General features: G+C 44.7%; 1 protein-coding gene across 2 annotated transcripts in view; it reads right to left on the bottom strand.

Annotated features, from left to right (window-relative positions):
* The window catches only part of ZFYVE26 (zinc finger FYVE-type containing 26), a 657581-nt gene that overhangs the window by 83354 nt on the left and 550319 nt on the right, over window positions 1-23908 (bottom strand). The gene's annotated exons all lie outside the window — the stretch shown is intronic.

The following is a 23908-nucleotide window of genomic DNA, read 5'->3' as shown; positions in this document are numbered from 1 at the left end:
TACTAACGGAATTTATGGAGCAGAAAGCAACCTCTCTTACATACAAAAAACTGGTTAACAACCTGACAAACCCCACGCAGAAACTTAGAGAGAGGTGGGTTGGAGACATAGGGGACATGGATGACACAGAGTGGAAAAAAAAAATACCAAATTGCTAAAGATTAACAGCATCAGGAGCACAATAAAGTAGGAAAAGGGCTTACACAAGAAAGCGTTACCCAGGCCAAAGAGTTTGCCTGCCTGTGATACCATTATCGCCCAGATGGACATAAGGAGAAGTCCGTATACACAATACTTAGTGTATAGGTAGCTCAAAAAAGGCCCATAAAGCATAAAAAATAAGGTCCACAGAAAACAGGGAACACACCTAGCGTACATCCATACAACATAACAAAATACCCAACATAGTGTAAATACTCGGGTAGAAAAAATCAAGTAGCAATGAGAAGCTGTAAGAACAGGCTCCCACGAGGCTGCAAAGTAAGATATGTTCCAGATGGCTGGAAACTAAACCTGTCACTGAACGCATAAATTAGAAGAAAAGCACCTGCAGCAAGCAGGAACACCACAATAGGTGAAACCCTGGAAGGGAGAGAAGTACTCTGCCCTGTGAAGGCCAATCAAAACCTAACCAGGGGGAAACATATTGTCCTGACAAACCTAGTACAATGACAGAGTTAAGACTAAGCACCACCATAACACAGCCACATTTAAGAGGGAAGCGAAGATCCTCCTGATGAGTAAGTTCCTTACATAGGTAAGACAATCCATCCCCAAAACTGTTGAACTATTGAAACTGACAAAGAAATATTGACGTTCCAATACAGAACATCTAGGGAACTAGAAGGGAATGCTACCGGCGTTAATGGAGATAAATGCCCTACGATACCTATGAACCAGGACTGCGGTACACATGGTGACCAAGCTATATGTTGACATTTACTCTATGCTACCATTATTGTATGTATATATATATATATATATATATATACCCACCCCCTTATAGTCGAATAATTATGTACTTCGTATCTCTTTAAATCATATTACTATGTATGCGTATTCTCTAAACTACCTCATGGAATGTGAAGCACTCTGATACCTACGGGTCTTGTTCGCGCTATACAAAACTTTCAATAAATAAATAAATAAATATCTCTGAACCAGTGTAAAGCCTAGTCAGCATGCACACAAAAAAGGGAGGCGCCATCAAAGGCCATGTCAATCAACGTAGTTTGCACAGCCTCCGAAAACCTGGAAGTATGCAACCATGTACGCTGACGTAGAGCTACAGAAGAGGCCAAAGCCAGACCAACAGAATTGGTGGTATCCATACCACAGCGGATGCTAAGTTTGGCAGCTTGTTGCCCATCTTGAACCAATAGAACAAGAGCATTCCGGCTTACCCCGGCAGGGCGGGCAGGAGGCTCTCCATTGAGCCCCACAAGGCATGTCTGTAGCGGGTGAGGACACAAGAAATGTTCAGAGATCGCAGGGCAGAGCTAGAAGAAAAGATACGCCTACCACAAGCGTCAAGTTTACTGACCTCTCTTACCGGAGGGCCAGGAGAGATAATACAATTATTTTGGGATTCCAAAGCAGCCTGTTTTACAAGGCTCTGGTTACGGCAAGCCGCAGGGAATCCGGTTTCAGGTTTCGCCCAAGCACCCAACAGGATATCAAAAAGACATTCACTATAAGGAAGGACAGGCAAAAAGTTTGATTGGTCAGGATGTAGAATGTCAAGAAAGGGTCTATTGACAATTCCACAGAAGGAAATTGTAAAACCAATACAACCGAAACTCAATGGTGCATGTCCGCCAGAGCAGTACCCGCCTCCATAGACAAACCAGGAGGAGACAGGAGTCTTGAGGCTGGAGAAGTTTCGAAGCCACTGACGTCATCCAAGTCAAGTAACAAGATAGACTGCACAGGGGTGGAACTGTGTCCAAAATGGAATGGGGGACTCCACACCGTTCTTAGTACCCCACAACCATTGTCCTCAGAAGGATCAGTCGGAGGAAGGGTTCCAGAGAGCAAAGGAAAAGAGTCTGAGACAGTCGACTCCATCAGTGTCGCATCAGACGCCGTAACCAAAGCCGGTCGATGCTGAGATGGCAAATCCTTAACATTACAAGGAGCGTTGAGCTGCATCGAGGGCACCACCATTAGAACCAGCAGAGCCTGATGATAACATCTGAGCCAACAGACCAGAAGCAGAAGCAGAGGGTGGTAGCCTCGACTGGCTTTGCAAAGGCGTGTTGCTATAGTGTCAGAAACCGGAAGCCGACTTGAAGCAGAGGGAGAACCCGTTCGTGGGCACACAGGCACAACCTCATGCACCTCATTTGGGCCCAAGGGCACTCCAAAGGAAAGTGATGACCAAAAAATAGAATCAAGAGGTGGGTCAAAGTCGTCCTAGCTGCAGAATAGGGAGAGAGGAGAGGGCAGACTCATGCCCGACACTTCAACAGAAGAGCGAGGACCATTGGTAGACAAGGAAGGCGGGAGGCGCTGCAACTTCAACCGCCTATACCGAGAGTTACCTCCGGACATCGAAGGAGAATGACGCCAGCAGGAATGACGCCTACAGCGGCCGCAAAGTCAGTCTGAAGAGCGCATAGGTGAATGAGGACAACCAGAAGACTTCAATGACTGTGACATCCACCTGCAAGGAGCTTTTTGCAACGTTCTCTTCATGCCTTTGGTCGAAGCTGATTGCAAGAGTCATACTCGGATTCATGGTGCTCACACAGATACCACATAAAACCAAGTGAGGGTCAGTGGCGAACATTTGTCATCCACAGGACTCACAAGGCTTGAACCCCGAGGACATTGAAAAAGGGTAGAAAAAAGCAGACTGCCTGTTGACAAAAAAATGGCAAGGAAAAACAGCCAGAGGAACTGCAGTGCGGATCCACGTTGGTTAGCATGGAAAAGAAGGAACTGACGTCAGACCATTGGGGAAAGGCTTATGTGGACTCCGTTGATGTAGCATTCGAGATATGATGTCACTAGAGCATCAGAGTCAATCACGCCCTATACCGATGCTCAGAGATGCTGCTGAAAACATTTCCGGATCCTGGGGAGCATTCTAAGATAAGGAATCTGTGGCTAGATGTCTCTATCAGATATGGTGTATAGCGGATTTGGTGTAAGCGCTGAACAGATGTTGACCATTGAAAGGCATGTCCACTAAGGTGGACTGAACAGCCTCTGAAAAAACTGCGAAGTGCCACTGAAAGAACCATGGCTCGCCCAACAGAATCCGTGGTATCCATGCTACATTGAATATGCAATTTAGCTGCTTGTTGGCCAATATGGAGTAACCAAGTAAGATTGAAACGGATCTCATCCGGAAGCGAGGGGAACAGGCACAACACCAAATTCCACAACACATGAGAAAACCAGCTCAGAACATAAGTGGTACTAAGTGACCGCAAAGTTGAACTGGTGTCAGGAAACATATGCCAAACAAAAGCATTGAGACCACTAGAATCCCTGTCCAGAGGGAAATTAGGAAGAGAGCTGATGTTAGGGGAGGCTGTAGCAGCCTGAACCAAAAAGCTGCGCGGAGTTGGCCGTCAGAGAAAGTCGGCCTGGACCCCAGGAGCAGGACGGTGTCCATGAGCTATGGACCAGTCTACTGGTGCCCTCGATGCGGGTTTAGCCCAAGATCCCAACAAAATGTCAAATAGAGCTTCACTGAAGGGGAGCACAGGCTCAAACCAGTTTGGCCCCAATGAAGCACTCCAATTAATGGGTTAATGGCCACCTCCACAGAATGGGGCTACAGCTCCAGAACCACACATACCCTCCTCAGCTCAGAAAAAATGGAGCTAACCTCAGTAGCCAGGCCAAAAAGAGAAAACAAGCCAGAGGAGGGGAAGAATTCAAGGCCACTAGCTTCATCCAACTCAGAAATCAAACTAACCTCCAGAGGAAGTTGAACAGTGTTATTCATGGGTGAAATCACCCCTGTTTCTTCTCCTTCCCCAGAAAAACCCTGTTCTCCCAAAGGAAAAACAGAAAGGGGCTCCTCCGAAGGAGGAGAAAAGTAGACGGAGGTGAACTGCTCCATCGACACTGCCCCAGATGCCGATGTGACACTGCCTTGGTGTCGGAGAGGAGAGATGATGTTGCGCCGAATGGTGCCACCGAAGCGGATAGCTGAGTCGGCTTATGAGAAACTGGTGCCGCAGGTGGGAACCCAGAAGGCCTGTGCACTGGAGCCGACTAAGATCTGACTACAGATCTAGAGGGCCTAACTGACGTCAAAGGAGACCCCACCTGTGTGGATTCAGCCAAGGATCCACAGACTTCCTTGGCACTGAGAAGTGCACCAGAGGTAGGTGGAGACCCAAAGATCGCATGAAAGGAGAAATAATATTCCCTCATCTGGTCCAGAGTTGCCATGGTGCAAGGGAATAGTGGGAGGCACGGGGTAGACTCTCGCCCGACTCCTCAACTAGAAGACAGGGAGGGGCGTCAGAGAAGCAGTGCGTATACGGCATAGCATGGGAATGCAGCGACTTTGACCACGTATGACGCAACTTACCTTTGGACCTCGAAGATGATGTGGAGCCTGTGACAACCGTGCCTCCAAGAGATTCATGTGGCATTCCTGCAATGCCTTCGGCCGAAGTTGGCGACAGGAGTATCATTCCTTTGAGTCATGGTGTTCCCCAAAACACCACATACAAATATTACGAGGGTCTATGGCCGACAGTTGTCAACCACAGGGCTTGAACCCTGAGGGCATCCAGAAAAAGCAGCCAGAGGAACCGCTCTCCGGATCCACGCTGGAAGCGCGGAAGGAAGAAACTGGCATCAGAGGAGGGCTTATATGGACTCCGTCGATGTCACATCTGGTGGATGACATAGCTACGGAGTCGCTCAACGCCCTCTGCCGACGTGCAGAGGTACTGCTGTAGAAAATATTCCGAATCCAGGTTGGCGCCTGGAGATAATTCAAAAGGTAAGGAATCTGCAGCTAGATGTCTCTATCAGATTTACCATGTGTGTCAATGGCCTTACCTCTCAAAGATTTAATAAAGATAACTACAAAGACTGAAATTGTGCTGTGCAAAGGTTGTCAACTCTGAGTTGAGATTGAAGACTCATTTCTCTTCTTCTAATTGGTATGCATTCCTTTTTAGGTTAGTGTTTCCAAGCAAGTCTTGTGCTTGTTCTCCAAGAGATTTAAGCAGTTTTAGACCTCATGTTTTTCACAAATTCAGTAACTGTGTAAAGGTTTCAAGGCCATCTATCCACATATACTTATTTATGCAGAAATTAGACTTGAATATATACCCGTTACATTGCTGTGTACAAGTGCAGCACTCTTCTGCCACTGTTATGGCCTTGTCGCACTCTAAACGTCAAAAGTACTGACCTCCCCATGCACTGCAAGTTACCTCCTGTATTACATCACTGATGATATGCACTATGACATCATTGATAGCACATTATTGCTTTTACATTTTTATAATTCTGTCTCGTCCATGCCTAACATAATGCGTCTGTGTATACTCCTGAACAGTTTTAACCCCTTACATGCGTTTGTTGGCCAACGGCCGTCGCAAGCACATCCGTTGGCCGCCGCAGCCCCGCCCACTCCGCTAAACAGCCGCACCATGGCGGAATTGCCACTGCGGTTAATGCCTCTACATGTCATACCCTTAACATTGTTCAGGTAGGTGACTTCAATTTTCATCTCTGTGGGGACCCAATAACGGAGGGCATAGGGGGTTCTTCCTGTCCTTGCCACTCTGGCACGCATTTTGAACATCATGGGCAGGGGGACAACTTAAATACCCTAGTATGTGACTTTGACCTCCAATCGGCGATGGGCAAACTGGACCCAGCCCAGAGTGATATCACTCCCACTTTAAAGCGCATGAGAGAGACTCTTTTATTGTTTTTATTCTGGTCTCCACCCCTCTTTTCTATTTAATATCGAACTTTTCTATTAAAGCAAGTATTCACAGTGACCACAACCTCATATGTCTTAAAACCAGACGGGTCTGAAAAAGGGGAGTGGGGGAGGAGGTGCCCTACAGCCCACAGACTGGGGTAGAAGGCTTAAATGGGTGCAGATTATTCCTGGTCTTTTTCATGAGAGCTTTTTAGCCAAATGCCAGGAAGAGGTTCAGGTTTGTCTGGCCGTACAAGTCAGTTGTTAAAGCTTTTGAATCCATTTCTCGTTCTATTTCTGACCTAATGACGAGCCCCTCCTCCAAAAGCGAACGAGATGGGGCTCCAAGATGGTTTGACACAGCATGCTCATGTGCGGCCAGGCAGCTAAAGGAAACACTGCATGCCATCTCCAGAGATAAAGGTCTAGTCAGAACTTGTAGAGTACAGTATAAAGTGGCTCTCAAAAAACGTAAAGAAGCTTTGAAGGAGAATGCCTGGGGAAGCTCATGGAACACATCACAATCAGGAGCAGCAGTAAGTTCTGGGGTATCATCAATAGCCCAATCCTGGTAGTAGAGAGAGCAAATGCTCTTGATGCACAAATTTCGGAGCATGACTGAGTCAGCCACTTTCGGGGGCATCCAGAACCAGAGCTTACAAGGGGGTGATAATGAGAAGTCTGCACTGACAGTTTTGAGGAAGAAGTGAGGCAGGGAATAGCTGGTATGACCCGTAACAAGGCCCATGGACTGGATGGGATTCCGCCCGACCGCTATATGTCCAATACGGAGTTCTGGGCACCGGTGCTTACCTCTGTCATCAACGTGGCTGTTAGGTCTGGCTCCCCGGTCTGATGGGCCACCTCCACCATTGTCCACATTTTAAAAAAGGGGAACAGAGAGAGCACACATTGCTACTGGCCCATCTCCTAGTTGGACTCTGTGGTCAAATTGGTCAGACAAATCTTGCTAGATAGGTTATCCAACCGGGCTATAGAGAACAACATCTTGTCAGATGCCCAATATGGGTTCCGCTCCGGCAGCTCAACAATAGAGCAATGCCTGAAACTTTTCCTGATAACGAACAAGTATACAGTTGCTCGCCAAGGTACCATCTTTTTGGCCTTCATGGACCTCTCTTCCGCATTTGATTGCGTGAATAGATGCAGGTTGTGGCAGACCCTGATTTCCCTGGAGGAGGACAGGGATATAGTCCTCTCCTTACAAAACCTCCATCAAGACACAAGGGTGGCCGTGCAGTACTCAGGTGACTTGAAGGTCTCATGCCAGTTCCCTATCAGGAGAGGGGTCGGACAGGGTTGCATCTTGGCTCTCTTTCTAATTAATGTATATATTAACAACCTGGAGAAGACTCTCCTGGAGTCCAAAGCGGACTTTTCTCAGGTAGGGCGGCGTAGCCTTCCAGTTTTGCTGTATGCAGACAACGTCGTGTTGCTGGCTAGGACTGAACGGTGTTATAAACGCTCTTAAACTCTTTCGTCCAGTTCATATGGAGCAGGACCTCATGGTCAACAACTGTAAGTCCTTTATCATGCAAATAGTAGGCCATATAACTTTAGTCCACCCCCATCCCAAGGTCGAGTGTCTTTTCATACCCGGGGGTTTGATAGATGATAAAATGAAATGGGGGCCTCAACTTACCCGTAAGAAAAAGACCAGCCCTAAGTGTCTTTCCAAGGCGCTATATGGCAGTGAAATTTGGGGGTTCCCTAACCCCGATGACCTTCAAATCGCAGAAAACAAGTTCTTGAGATGACTTTTATCCGTTCCTCAGGGTACGCCCTATTTCACTGTACATGAGGAGCTTGGTACGACATATATAACTGACCTGATAACGTATCGCCCTGTGTCCCTATGGCAAAAAATCTGGGTTGGTAAGGTAACATCGTTAAATAAAATCATTAGAAAAGTCTGCTTGGCTCTCGATCATGCCTCACGTGTGTCATGGCTAAAGTACATCGAAGAGAGCTGAACGAGCAGAGGAGATCTCTTTACCAACCCGGACCGGACATCCAAGAGAGACTTGAACCTTATAATGGTGGCCTTTTATGCGCAGTGGGCCATGGCAAGGGAAGAAAAGGAGCTCATGAAGCCCAGTGTACAACACTTTGTCATGATAAAAACCACCCAGAGGGCAGAGCAGTACCTACTGGGGTTCATAAACTCATACAATAGATTTCTATTAACGAGGTTTCGGTTTGAACTTTATCTCCTCCTTGTCCATTCCAGGTTTCAGAGTAAGGGCCAAAGTTTGCTGTCCTGTGGCTGCGATGGTCAATCTCCACAGGACATGATTCATTTCATGATGTTTTTGCAGTTATTAATACACTCCTGGAAAGTCCTTCTTAATCCCGATTCTGAAAAAGGCTAATTTTAGGCATGTGCACCCAGTTTTTATTTTTTTTCACAAATGCTGACAGGTAGCTCTGTCTTTTATGTACTCAACGTTTTAAAATCTGCCATCATGCTCAGGTCTAGTTGTGATTAACCAGCCTGCTCTATCCCTTTTATGGTATCATGTATTTTTTATGGTCTCGCTCTTCTGTATGTCATATCTTCAGAGCGGTCTTTTACTATATTGACCTTGATTGAATTGTTTTATTGGTTCAGTTTGAGTGATATTAGAGCCATTGAATCATTGCATTTCTACTGTTAAAAGGTATTTTTAATTACCGGTTGATCCCTGTGTAGATTGTTTTTTATTAGACGTTATTATTATATTATTATATTTTAACATGTGCTCTCATGGTTTTAATATCTGAAACCAAATAAAGATTATTTGATTTGATTGCATCACTGCAACATTTAAAATGACATCGTTGATGAAAACACGGTGCATGGCAAGGGCGCGGGTTATAGTTACTCTAGGGCCAGAGTTATAGTGACTTCAGATAACTATAATTGGTGAATTTCATTGGTTCTGTTTAAAATGGTATATTTTTCTTGAGATTGTCATCTAACTATAACATCCATTTATCTTTTGTTTTTTTTGGAATAATTTGTAAAGCAAGATATTATTACAATTCCTAACTAAAACGGCCCTTTAACTTTTGTTTTTTCAGTGTGTGTGTATATATATATACATATATATATATATATATATATATATATATATATTATTTACCATACCAAACTTCTGATAAAAGAAGGCGCTGACTCCGTGAGTTTCAATCCAAACGTTTTATTTCTTTGCTCAGTTTCTGCTCAGACGCGTTTCGGCGGCTTGCTCCCGCCTTGTTCACTAACAAATGCATTCCACATAAATGCCTTATATACATAAACACGTTGTCATGGATTCGGTAGGCTCAACTCGTTTCTACTGGCAGTTTCTATGGTTACATGGTTACACCCAAGGTGATGACGCTGCCTCCTACATGACTTGCACATTATGACTACATGGCAGTCTGTTTACTGTTACTGTTACATTCACATATAACGTAAATTACGGCATTTCACAACAATTCAAATTGTGCTTAAATTATAACCTGTGAATATCATTAACTTAAACTGTGTCAAAATGAACATTTTAAACTCCCTCGTTACACCGATTACCATTACATATATGTCAGCACAAATGTGAACGAATCCCGTGTGTTCCTACAATCGGTCCGATCATGCCTGCTCATAAAAGCACAGTGATTGGCTCAGGGCTGTAACTCCATTGTTAGGTTTGCGAGTTTCCTGGGCGCGATATGAAGTGAGAAGTGCAAGCTCCTCATAATAACTAGGTGAGTTCTAAAGTAACGGTACATGCACCCTGTTAAACCCTTTGCTAGCCGAAGCATAACTAGTGTATTATGGATTCCGATCCTGCTTCTCAAGTGGGACAACGGGCGGACCTGCCACGAAAGTAGGCAAATTACTTAGGTAGTGCTGGGTAACGGATGATACCATATGCCTGGCATGACTTGATATGATCTGTGCAATATTAGTGTCAAAACCCTATAGTGACAGTTACGTGCGCAGTGTATTTACAGTGATATGGTCAGATGCAAGTGTTTCAGGGTACTCGGGAAAGGAGAGGCGGAACGGGCGCTCAGGAGTGATTACTTAAATGTGGACACTAAGGGCTTCATCCGCATTCAAACCTGAAGGGATCTTGGAGTTCAAGAGAATGATATATCTTGACTCCAGGCGGCGTAACGCAAGTTTACGATTCCCACCTCTTGGACTCTTGGGGATGCTGTCTATAACGAAATACGTTAGACCATCTGCATTGCCCCCATGGGACTCATGGATGTGTCGTGCCACTGGATACGCTTGGTCCAGATTGGCAATTGCCCTCAAATGCTGCAGAATCCTCACATGTACGGGGTGGATAGTAGACCCTACATATCTTTTGCCGCACTGGCACGTTAACACGTACACCGCAAATTCTGTTTTGCATGTGAAGTGTTCCCTTATGGAATACTGTTTTCTTCTGAAGGGTAGTTGGACCTCGGTGGTGTTGATGCCATGATTACAGGCTTTGCATTTCATACATTTTTTAAAACCTTTTTGGGACTGTAGCCAATTCTTTTTCTTTTTTAGGACTGGTGCATTACACACCAGGGTGTTGCGCATTGATTTTGCTTTTCTGAATGATATCAATGGACTCTCGCCTACCTCGCTCCCTATGGTAGGGTCATTGTGTATCAATGGCCAGTGCCTTCTTAGGATTCTCCGGAGGTTTGAGTGGTACCGGTTATAGCCTGTTATGAGTCTAGGGGGTTGTCTCTCCTGGTTCTCTCTAACGACTTCCTTTGCCACCGGGAATAGTAAATCCTGTCGGGTTTTGGTGTTACACTTCACTTCTGCTTTCTTACATGTTTCTGGTGTGTACCCTCTCTTTTGGAGTCTCGAGAATAAATTCTTTTTAGCATTTGCGAGACCCTCAGTTGTGCTACAGTTGCGTGTCATCCTTAGGCATTCTGCATATGGGATTGATTGTTTTAGAGATGTGGGGTGGAAACTATGGGCATGCAAGATCCCATTACCAGCAGTTGGTTTGCGGTAGGTGCGTGTTTGAATCCTATCATGTTCTACAAACAACTCTATGTCCAGAAATTGTATGGTTTCTGTGCTCGTGTTGCAAGTAAATTTCAAATTCAAACCATTTTCATTCAATTGTTCTGTAAAACTCACAGCACACTCCACATTGCCCTCCCACAAAATAAATATATCGTCAATGAATCTGTTGTATACAATCACATTGTTTGTCATAATTTCTTTGTGCAGCACCCATAGTACCTGCTCCTCCCACCAGCCCATATGCAGATTCGCATAGCTGGGGGAGAAGCAAGTGCCCATGGCTGATCCTTGGACCTGTTTGCAATGCAGTCTATCAAACATAAATGTGTTGTTAGTGAGACACCATTCTGTCATTTCCAAAAGCATTTTTGTATGCTGAAACAAGTTTATAGGTCTCTTTCCCAAAAAGTGTTTAATGGCGTTCAGGCCATCCTTATGTCTGATGCTCGTGTACAATGCCTGGACATCCAATGTCATGAACACATAATCCTCCTTCCATTTGACATTGTATATTTTGGATAGGAAATCTCCTGTATCCTTTATGTAGGCAGGTAGTTTTCTGACTTCTGGTTGCAGGAAATGGTCTATGAAAATACTAGTGTTCTCAAATAGACTCCCTATCGCCGATATTATTGGTCTACCAGGTGGTGTTTTGTCATTCTTGTGAATTTTGGGGATTAAGTACATTTGGGCAGTCACCGGATAGTCGTTTTTCAAAAATTCAAATTCCTTTTTACTCAAAAGGCCTTTGCCCTTCCATTTGTACAGATCACTGTGATATTTTTCTTGTATACCTACTATGTGCGTGGGGCTGATTCTTGCTTAGCATTCTCTGTCCTGCAATTGACTCATTGCTTCTTTATTGTACATTTCAAGGGGCCATAGCACTATGTTTCCTCCTTTGTCGGACCATCTCACCACAATATCAGATCTTGCCATTATTTTTTCCATTAGGTCGTTGTATTTACGTGTGTGATCTTGATTTTCCCAATACCTTTGTTTGGTACTTAAAATGGAAAGTTCCTTGAGGTCTTTTGTGACACATTCGGCAAACAAGTCTAGCCCATCTTTCGGCATCGCTGGCATGAATACTGATTTTGGTTTGAATCCAGTTTTAGTTGACTGATAGATGTCTATCTCAGAACTTAAGGCTGCCCCACTTGGTGTAATGTTTTCAAATTCATTTTCATTCAGCTGTTCAAGATCAATCATAATTTGTAGTGTTTCCATATTTTCCACATTTAGCCTTACGTTTGGTTCTTCTGGCATTACAGTCTCAGAGGTGCGTTGGTTTGAATTGGCAAAATATTTTTGAAGTTTAAGTTTTCGGACATATAAGAACAAGTCAATACGTGTCTGGGCATAGTCAAAGTTGGTGTTGCTGCAAAATGTCAAACCTAGCGATAACATTTCCAATTCCTGTGCTGACAGCTCCATGTTGGACAGGTTTATAACTGTGTTGTCTCTTTCCATGTTCAATATCTGCGCCTGTTTTGTCTGTATTTTGGCTTGTTTTGTCTTTGTGTTTCTTCCCCCCCACCTCCTGTTCTTTCTCCTCCTGCTTTTTGTTGCTGTTTTTGATTTTGATTCTGTTTCTTTTTCCCACCACCGTCTCCTTGATTTTGCGGGTTCCGAGGACGTAGGGTTCTGAGGCGCTGCATCCGTAAAAAAGCCAGCTCTTGTGCCGGGGTTGGGGCCGGACCAGACATTGCAGAACTTTGGTTGCTTTCAGAGTCTGTTTCATATTCAGAGCTGATCTCGGTCTCACTCTGTTCCACAGTTGCGCCTTTACCCCTGTATGTAGAAATGGGTGGCTGCTTTCTTATTTGGTCAAATTTTCTCGCAAATGTGTATATTCTCCCGTTCAAATAGTCATTGCGGTCCCTCTGAAATTTTATTGCCTTCCTTTCTTTGATTTCGGTTTCAAGTTTTTCTAGCCTCAGTTTGATTTCATTCATTCTCTCTGCTATTTCTTCTTTGTTCTCTTTCGTGTCCAATTGTTTTAATATTTCATCAATGCGTAATATCATTTTGGCTCTGTCGCTTGCCGCGAATTCAATGAGGATTTTCAACATATTTTCTGAGGACTTAGCACTATTGTCGGCCCACTTCTGTAGCATCAGGGGGTCCGGGTCCTCATATGTCGGCGCCACCAAGATTCTTAGCCCTCGTGGTACTCTCCCTACATCCAGGTATCTGCTGAGGGATTTCACTTCCCACCATTTGGACATCTCTTTTTTACGCATTCTCTCCAATTCATTAAGTAGTTTTTTGGTTTCATCTTTTTCCGTTGTTTGCACTTGAGTTTCTGTATTGGTCTTATCGCCCTTGCCCGTGTCTTTATCCACAAACACATCCAGCGCCGCTTCCTCCCTTTCCCTTTCCCACTCAGCAGCCATACTGAGGAAATTTGGGATAAGTGTTACGTTTGTACAAACTCACTGCCCGTGCGCTCTTTGCTTCCTTGCACCGGGGCTAACTCTCCCTTTGAACCAAATGGCTACTGCCCGCTCCCTGTTACTCACCACGGGTCGCCCCTTACCTGGAAATCTCCAACTACTCTCTAGCGGTCGCAGATCTCCGGGTGGTGCGAACTCCGTTGTTTTCACAGGTTACTCGGGTCCTCTTTGCATTCCGGTTCTGGGGGGCACTGTGTCTCTTTCTTCAAAAGTTAAACCATCACTTGTCCTTGTTGACTCAGTGCTGCCAAATCGAGTAGGGTCAACGTAGGGTTTTGTAGGACTCAAACCCTTCGTATTATTTACCATACCAAACTTCTGATAAAAGAAGGCGCTGACTCCGTGAGTTTCAATCCAAACGTTTTATTTCTTTGCTCAGTTTCTGCTCAGACGCGTTTCGGCGGCTTGCTCCCGCCTTGTTCACTAACAAATGCATTCCACATAAATGCTTTATATACATAAACACGTTGTCATGGATTCGGTAGGCTCAACTCGTTTCTACTGGCAGTTTCTATGGTTACATGGTTACACCCAAGGTGATGACGCTGCCTCCTACATGACTTGCACATTATGACTACATGGCAGTCTGTTTACTGTTACTGTTACATTCACATATAACGTAAATTACGGCATTTCACAACAATTCAAATTGTGCTTAAATTATAACCTGTGAATATCATTAACTTAAACTGTGTCAAAATGAACATTTTAAACTCCCTCGTTACACCGATTACCATTACATATATGTCAGCACAAATGTGAACGAATCCCGTGTGTATACATATATATATTTGTAAAGCAAGATATTATTACAATTCCTAACCAAAACGGCTCTTGAACTTTCCAACCCCCCGGGGTCCACTGCACCCCCGGGCAGGTCCTCACATAGCATGAGGATGGACTCACGGACATATAACAGCGGGGGGAAGACAAAACACTTGTAGACAAAGCCAAACATTCTCTAAACTGTGAGGTTGCTATGAAAAAGTACTACAAAACCATGGGAAATGGACAATCAACACTATTCTCCGACAGCAATAATCTACTGAAGCCTGAAAATAAAGATGTCACCACATTAATGAATGTTACAAAACCATGCCAGACACCCCAATCCCCCAGAACTATGGAAGCTCTGGTACCATTACAAACTCTGTGGATACAATTTCGGAATGTCACCTTACTCATGAAAAAAGAGGATTCCTACTTGCAACCCATACATCGCTGCAAAGATAAAAGAAATCAATCTAATTGTAGCTAATATTTCTTCTCACAGGGTTTATTTTTATTCACCATGAGTTTCTTCTTCAACAACTCTACCTCAGCTTGGCATGTGAGCATATCACCCGGGAGCTGTTGCCAGCTATGGGAAGGAAATCAACCTGAACATCAACTATATAAGGGATTATACTGGCTTTCAGCATACCTCCCAGAATGACATACTGAAAGTAACTTGAAGATAGCCCTGGAACGCAGACTGCTTCGAGGTGACATGTAAGCATTTGTAGATTTCGAAACTGTCACTATCACCAACTAAAATCTGTAAGACTTTTCTGTCATCCATTCTGTTCCGCAGAAACCTTAGAGACTTCGCCCTATCAGAATTAACATGTAGACTTAAAACAGTGGTCACTAAATAAATCTACAAAGTAAACGAGGAAGAATCATAGTCTATGTTAGGTGAATGCACAACTAAAATTAGAAAACAAAAGGGTGCTTTCCCAACAATCAGAAAGTAGGCCAAATCTCCCTATTTGGACACTGAACAAGTCTAATGACCCAGAAGAAACTGAGAATCTCCACCCTAACTTGGGTGAGAAAAACCTTTGAGAAATGTGTATCCATCAAATGAAACAACTATATTATTTCTAATACTCTACAACTCAATTCCCAATCAGGCTTCAGAGAATAGCATAGCACTGCAACAGCACACTAAAATTAATAAAGAACATTCGCCACATCTTGAATGTTGGGGACGTATACTTTCTAGTATTAATGTAACTGTCAGTTGACTTTGACAAGGTGGATCATGATTTACTACTAAGTACCCTAGAATGAAGAATGGGTTTAAGAGATATTTTTCTAAACTGATTCAAATCTTTCCTGAAAGGCAGATCAAAAATAATAAAACTGGAACCATTTACATCTCAGCCAGGTGCGCCTCAGGAATTCAAGTTCAACTTCTATATGGAACCACTAGGCATACTACTAGGGTACTCAGGCCTAGAACTATACCAGCACACAGATGACACACTCTATGAAATAGTCTTAAGACAATACAAAACTGGATGAAAACCCATTCCTTGGAATTGAACTTACAATAAAAAGAGTTCCTGCTTTAAATCCAATAACTAAAGTATCCACTCCCTGATCTTCGAAATATCTGAATTCGGATTTGTCCAAGAAAAGAAAGCAAGCGTCAAAACCCTACGATTCACCATAGATTTTTCACTTTTAATGTCTCGCCACATAACTAAATTAGCAAAATCTACTAACTTTCATCTACATCAAATAAAGGAAAAAAACCTCTGCTCTCCTACAATCAACTCAGAACTGGCAAACACGCTCTAGAAGAAAACAAGTTACTTACCTGTAACTTTGGTTCCCCAGTATTGGTAACTTTCATAGATTCCCATGCTTTGTATCATTCCCTGTCGTCGGAATGGGCATCTCGGTAACAAAAATACCATAGCTGTAGGTACAAAAGACCAAGGAAAAAGGCCTAGGCCTCATTCCTTTTTGTAGCATATCACCCTCTTTGTGTAAAAGAGACCAAACTTAGGCCTCAGCCAATCAGAAGTACCTCACCCCTTAGAACCTTCCTGAAGGAACCTCAGAGCCTCAGATTTTCGTAGCCGTTGTGTACAACCATATCTGTTGTAGGCTGAGCTTTCCTCGGGGAGGTGGGCGGGCGCATGGGAATCTATGAAAGTTACCAATACTGGGGAACCAAAGTTACAGGTAAGTAACTTGTTTTCTTACCCCAGTATTGGAACTTTCATAGATTCCCATGCTTTGTATCAGAGTAGCAAGCAGTTAGTAACAAAACCACATTTTGCATCATCGCAATATAGCAATAGGCAACATGACATAAAGATACAAAATGTGAAAGACGGAAGGTGGGAAAGAAAGGAAAGCTCACCAATCATTGGAAGAGGTTCCTCAGGACAGCCTGTCCTACTGCCACATCTTCTTGTTGTAGGGACTCCAAGCAGTAATGCCTGGTAAAGGTATGAACGCTGCTCCAGGTAGCAGCTCTGCAAATGTCTTTGATCTGCACCCCTGCGAAGAGGGCTGTAGTAGAAGCCACAGATCTCGTGGAATGTGCTTGAACCTTCCCAGTCAGAGGTTTGCCTGCAGCCGTGTGACAATGCAGAATGGCACTCGTGATCCATCTTGAAATGCCTTGCTTGGAAAGAGGAAGGCCCTTGCTTGGACCTCCGAAGGCAACAAATAACTGAGAGGTTTTCCGAAAACTCTTAGTACGCTCCAAGTAGAATTTTAAACACCGTTGCACATCGAGTGAGTGCAATGTCCTCCCTGCTGGTGTAGCCGGTTGAGGAAAGAACGCCTTCAGAATGACCGGTTCATTCAAGTGGAAGTCCGAGGGGACTTTAGGCATAAACCTCGGATTAGTCCTCATGATGACAGTGTTTCTCTTGAATTGAAGGAAAGGTTCTTGGATAGTCAAGGCCTGCAATTCTCCAACACGCCTAGCCGACGTGAGAGCGAGGAGGAGAGCCAATTTCCATGAAAGGTATTTCATGTCAGAACGATGGATTGGTTCAAACGGGCCCTTCATGAGTTGAGAAAGGACTAGATTCAGATGCCATGTCGGAGGAGGTTGTCTCACTGGTGGATAAACTCTGAAGAATCCTTTTAGAAATTGCTTGATAATTCTGGAGGACCACAAGGAGGGTCCAGAGCCAGTCCTCCTGAACCTCGATATTGCCGTCAAATGGACCTTAATTGATGAATGGGCTAGTCCCGACTTGGCCAAGGACAGCAGATAAGGAAGGATCTGATGCGGCTTGGAAGTGTAAGGATCAATGCCTTCTTTCTTGCACCAGCAACAAAATCTTTTCCACTTGAGACGGTAAGTCCTGTTCGTAGAAGGAGCTCTTGCCTGAGAAAGGACCTCCTTATTCTCACTTGAAATGGGTAGGTTCATAAATTCTCGCTGCTCAGGAGCCATGCAGTCAGGTGTAGTGACTGCGGATCTTGGTGCCAAACTTGTCCCTCGGACATCGTGAGGAGATCTGGAAGAACCTCCAAAGGAAGAGGAGGGGCTATCGACAGCAGATGGAGCTCCGTGAACCAGAACTGCCTCTGCCAAGTAGGGGCTATAAGGATCATCTTGCATGGCTCCACCTTGACCTTCCTGATGAGCCGTGGAATCAGAGGTATGGGAGGAAAAGCGTAGACAAATGTCCTCGACCATGCTATCGAAAGCGCACTCTCCAGAGAATCTCGATGGGGAAGCCTGCTTGCATAAGACCGGCATTTCTTGTTGGTCGGAGTGGCAAAAAGATCGATCTCTGGTCTGCCCCACTGGTTGAAGACCTCCTCCAAGACTCTCTGATTCAATTCCCATTCGTGGCTGACTGAGGATGACCTGCTCAGTCTGTCGGCGTTTTCGTTTAGGACGCCTGGCAAGTGTTCTGCTCTCAATGATATCCTCTGAAGGATCGCCCATTCCCAGATCTGCTGGGCCTCTTGCGACAATGGACGAGATCTGGTTCCTCCTTCCTTGTTCCAATAGTGCATGGCCGTGGTGTTGTCCGTCCTGATAAGCACTTGTGAACCTTCCAGGCGAGGAAGAAAAGCTTGCAGAGCCAGTCGTATCGCCCTGAGCTCTAACAGGTTGATGTGGAGGCGTTTCTCCTGGGGCGACCAATGACCGCTGACATGCAGGTCTTGCAGTACTGCCCCCCAACCCTCCAATGACGCGTCCGTTGTCACCACTTGAGGAGACGGGTCGCTTACGAAGGATAGACCTTGGGACAAGTTGTCTTGATCTGTCCACCATAAGGCCGCTTCCTTCATCCTTGGAGTGTTCGTCACTCTGTCCTCGAACGAACCGTGGACTTGTTGCCACTGGTTGTCTAGTTGCTCCTGCAGAGGACGCATTCGTAGTCTGCAATGGGGAATTAGTGGGATACACAATGAAATTACCCTCAGAAGAGACTTGTAGCGGCGAACTGAAAGACACTTTTTTGTTCGCAAGTCCTGAGCCAAGGTTTGTAATTTGTCTCTCCTTTCTTGAGAAGGGAAGGCTCTTGAGAGCTTGGAATCCAAGATGGCTCCCAGGAAGCGAGCCTTCCTGGACGGAACCAGGGAAGACTTCTCGTTGTTCAGAGTGAGTCCCAGATTCTGAAACAAATTGGTACAAGCTTGAACAGCGTCCAGCGCTGCCTCCCTGGACGGAGCTTTCAGTAACCAGTCGTCCAGGTAGGGGAAGACCTGGAAATGGTTCCTTCGCAGGAAAGCTGCTACTGGTGCCAGCACCTTTGTGAAAATTCTTGGGGCTGAACGGAGTCCAAAGGGTAAGACCCTGAACTGAAAATGGCTCTTGGCTACTGTGAATCGCAGAAACCTTCTGTGTGCTGGGTGAATGGGAACGTGGAAATACGCATCCTCGAGATCGAGCGTGGCCATGAAATCCCCCGGGCTGATAAGCTTCAAGATGTCCTGGAGAGAAGTTGAAGATTTAGAAGTAGAAATCCTGAAGAAATCCTTTGTAAAAGTAGAAGTTGAGCAGAGCTCAAAGGAGACTCCCTAAGCACAAAGTGCGATAGAAAATCTGAGGCTCTGAGGTTCCTTCAGGAAGGTTCTAAGGGGTGAGGCACTTCTGATTGGCTGAGGCCTAAGTTTGGTCTCTTTTACACAAAGAGGGTGATATTCTACAAAAGGGAATGAGGCCTAGGCCTTTTTCCTTGGTCTTTTGTACCTACAGCTATGGTATTTTTGTTACCGAGACTCCCATTCCGACGACGGGGAATGATACAAAGCATGGGAATCTATGAAAGTTCCAATACTGGGGTAAATATCCCAGACAGATCCTGGAAAAGTCATACTTGCTGGCCTCCTGACTTCCACGCTATCCTTATTAAAAGATGTATTTCACTCCATGGCATGCCTGATCCATGACAGTAAGATGTTTGATCACGTTTCCAACACTGAGAAAACTCCAATAGGTCCCACTATAAGCAAATGTCAAGTTCAAAACCTTTTTTGCTAACCTACAAAGTGGTACACAATGGCCAGCTACCTAACCGACATCCTGGCCATCCCAGGAGGCTCATGACGATCAAGGGGTATGAGCTCTCATCTAGAAACACTAGCTTCTGAAACAATCCTTTTCTGGTTCCACAGCAAACTCCTTGAACGCTCTACCTCTTCATCTGAAAAAATACATAACATCTTGACTTTCAGAAAGGACTAAAGACTTGCCTATTTAAATTCTACCTTGAAGGTCAAAGGACCATGATCCCCCCAAAAACCTCTGGCATGGCTCCCACCTCTTTTCTCAGAACTGTTCATAATCCTTAATTTGACCCAGGAATCGTTCTAATCTGATTACAAAGGTGATTAAATTGCGAGTGAGTACTATATACAAGCTCTCTTAAGTTACTTAACAATACAAAGGCATCCCAGGGGCTCCACGTCAGATTGTTTTCCACTCAGCTGGGGAGAAATGTAAGAGGATTGCAGTGTCGAAGACAGAGTGTGATGTGCATAGTAAAGGGACTAAAAAAACCATAGAAAGAGCTGAGATCATCACTGGCTTCCCGTAAGGAGGGTAGGCAGATGTCAATCTAAAGCACCTCATGCAACAGACAGATAGGCACAGGGTAAGTAACATTTTCTATTCCTAGCATGTGTGACTGTAGATACGCATGCTCAGCATAACATATAAAGCAGTCTCTCTCTGAAGTGTTGGCTAGCAAGCAGATGATGCAGATGTATGAAAGTGTGCTCTTAGGACAGCTTAGCCAACCAATGCTTGCTGACATGTTATAATCTCTGCAAAATAGTGCATGGTGAAGGCTAGAGTGGCCCCTTTATTGCATGTAGAGTGGGATCTAGGGGCACGGAGAAGGAGCATCTGGCCTTAGCATAGCAAATCTGAATGCCCTTAACTATCCATCTCGCAATTCTGGCTTTAGAGATGGCATGAATCCTGTGGGGTTTTACCAAGGCTAAAACAAATCTGACTTGACTGCCTAAGAGGTTTAGTCTAGTAAATGTAATACATGAGCTCCCTGTTATAATCCAGAGTGTGAAAGGCTCTTTCCATTACATGCTGTGGGTATGGAAAACAGATGGACATCTCAATGGTCTGATTCATGTTAAAAAGTAAGACAACTATGGGCAGGAATTTAGGGTTGGTACAAAGAACTGTGCTATCTTTATGAACTTGGATGATTAGCTTCTGTACAGTAAAATCCTGGAGATCATTAATGAATCTGAAAGACGTGATTGCAAGTAGGAAGGCAAACCTCCACGACTGTAAGTCACATGAGAGTAGAGTCACAAAGGGATGGCCCAGGAGTCGTGCAAAGACAACATTGAGGTTTCACACAAGTGAAGGTGGCATCTTTGAAGGTATACCCTAGTGAGACCCTTCAGGAAAGCTTTAATGACTGGGACCTTAAGAATAGATAGGTGTTGTTTGTTCTGCTTATGCTGAAATTGCAGTTAAGTGTAAGCGCATGGAAGTGTAGGCAAGGTCTGCCTTATACCAGTGCAGAAGGTAGCAGACAATATTCTGCACAGAAACCATAAAGTTTAAGGTATCCAAATTCTAAGCACTCTGAAGCCAGATTAGGGGATTCAGCTGCCTGAGATCTGGGTGTTTGATCTGACTGTGATGCTGAATGATAAGGTTTGACCTGATCCGAAGCTTTTTTGTGGAGGCTGACTGCCATTCCAATGAACATTTAATGCCAGTTTTGTCTTGCCTTGGTTGGCGACCAGTTCCTCGATAGTGCATTGCCCATGAGCTGTGGGTGCGGGTACCTGTAGATGAAATGTTGGCATTTTGCATTTTCAAGGGAGGAGGGGGGGGGAGGGAGGTGAAGGTGGGGGGTGACATTTTCACTTCTGGACTTGTTGATTTGTCCTACTGAGCAAGATAGTCATTCTCAGCTAGTGGCAAATGCTTTGCCAACAGGTGAGTCTGGTTACAGGAAGCCCCGTGCCAATTGTCTTGTGCTAGTGCAGAGAGCTGGTGTAGTGTAGGCCACTCTGCTTCTGGATGTAGTAGATGGAAACAATCTATCCTGAATCTTGATCATCACACATCTCCACGCTGCATCCCGCTGCTATTTTAGTTGGGAAATTTGATCTTCAACCTCCCCCCGGTCCCCCCAATATGACTGATTTCTCTACGCCCCCGTTTGTCATAACATATTGAAAGGCTGAAAATGCTGACAAACAACCATTTGCAGTGCTCACTGCAGGGCCTTTCTGGGCTAAAGACCAGAAACAAGAAAATATCAAAATGTTGCTTTTAATGAGTCATGTCCAGGGTACCACAAAAAGTTAGAAACCTATCCCAGCACCCAACATAGACAGATTTCATAGAAGGGCTCCTGGAAGCAAGAGGACATCCACCACCTCAGGTCAAATGCAGCCAACTGTCGCCACTCAATCTCCAAGCATGGTGGTGTACTTTCCGTACACACCAGAGCAGGTAAAGCAAAACAGCTGGTGGTTCTAAGGAACTCGGCCCCTGCTTACCTTAAGTCCAGAAGGACAGTCCTGTAAGCAATGTGCAAGTAATCCTATGCAGTGTATTTTTCTCCCATGGGATTACATTACCACATTCGAGCCTCATGCCTCAAATGTGACAGCTGTATTTTCTGTGCTTCTGAAAATCGCTAACTTGAGAAGTACTTATCTAATATCGTAGATCTTTGTGTCTAAATTCTTTTTTTTTTTAAACGATGTTATTTTTCTAAATTGGTGTTGGATCTCCTTATTGAGTGTGTGTGCCGTTTATTGACTGCGTGTGCAACAAATGCCTAACACTCCCCTATATATATGGAGTATATGATGAGCCAAAGGGTGTTCGACCGCAGTACCACGAATAGTCCGCAGCAGTGTCAGGGGAATAGAAACTTATGTGAGTCTCTAGGCTGGAGTGGAAGTCTGTACTGAAGTCGGTACAATACCAGAAACTTGTCGTAAGAGGACAGGCGGCGTCATAGTGGTACCGGCAGGGTTAACTCAATGGAGGCCTTTGGAGATTCATGTAGCCCGAAGGCACACCAGAAAAGTCTGAAGCGCACTTAAAATTTGCAGCATGGCCTCTATCGAGGCTTCAATCTCCTGCAGGGTACACATTGGCCCAACAAACTCGGAGTCTCAGGACCAACTGAGGAACGGGTTCTGTGGTTGGTGACCTTGATAGAGTGTGTCTTACATTTTGGTGCCCTTGTGCCTTCTAATTGGAGTCAGAGCCAGGATGGAGTCAAGTCCGCCTTCGCTTTCTTGTGCTTACGCTTAAGACTTTCTTGAGAATTTTGAGTGGGAAGAAGCAGTTGCAGGTACAGCCTAGTAACCGGGATTGCAACTGGGAGTGGCAGCAGGATCAGAGCGATGACAGCAATTTCTAATCATGTTTGGTGATGTATAACTTTGCCTGCAAGTCTTAAATCGCCTCTGGGGGCATTAGGGTGCATTTATCATACAACTTAGAGTAGTGCACAAAGCCTAGGCACCAGAGGCACACCTAGTGCAGGTCCGTGGCTGGCATCTGCTTCCTGCAGTCATGGCAGGGATTCAATCCTGTCATTTCAGTGGGGCATTGTTCCCTAGCACACAGTGGAAACGTTTTGGAGTCGCTGAAGACCAACCATTTCGCGAGGAGAGCTCTGGATCAATGTTAGGGGGCTCAGAAAGGAACTGACATCAGTGCGCATGGGTGGCACTTGCATGCAGATCTGCTCCATCACTTCACAGTGGTATGGCGTCAGCACGGAGCAGCACAGTGCCACCTATTGGCAAGCAGGAATACCGCTACAAAAGTTGCAGAATCCAATCTTGCCCATGGGGTATATTCTAAGGCAGTGTTTCCCAAACAGTGGGTCACAACCAACTAATGGGTTGTGAGCTGATTTCCGGTGGGCCGCACAGTCAAGTAATAAGATGCCTTTAAATGCTGTGGTTAACTTGTCACGCTTGCTGATGATTCAAAGACAAAGGTCAAATGTCAGGCTGCTTTATTCTTTTAACACAAGGATTAGTATTTACTTGTCTTATTCTAACTGCAAAGCGGGAGGTATGTTTAAAGTAAATTAGGTGACCATAAGGAAGTTGTTTTTACAGGACACAACAAAATGTAGATACTTGTATATGAAATATATGCCTATAGCAGTTAGGAAAGCAAAAATGAAGCACTTTTTTTTTAATTTTGAAGTGAGATGGATACAGATTTCAATAGGATAAAAACAAACCGAGACACTTTAATTTTTGAGTCACAGATAATAAATATTCACA

Source organism: Lissotriton helveticus, chromosome 9 (genome assembly GCF_964261635.1).
Source record: "Lissotriton helveticus chromosome 9, aLisHel1.1, whole genome shotgun sequence".
Classification (NCBI taxonomy): domain Eukaryota; kingdom Metazoa; phylum Chordata; class Amphibia; order Caudata; family Salamandridae; genus Lissotriton; species Lissotriton helveticus.
Note: the sequence above shows the minus strand (reverse complement) of the source record. Positions and strands in the feature narration are given on the sequence as shown.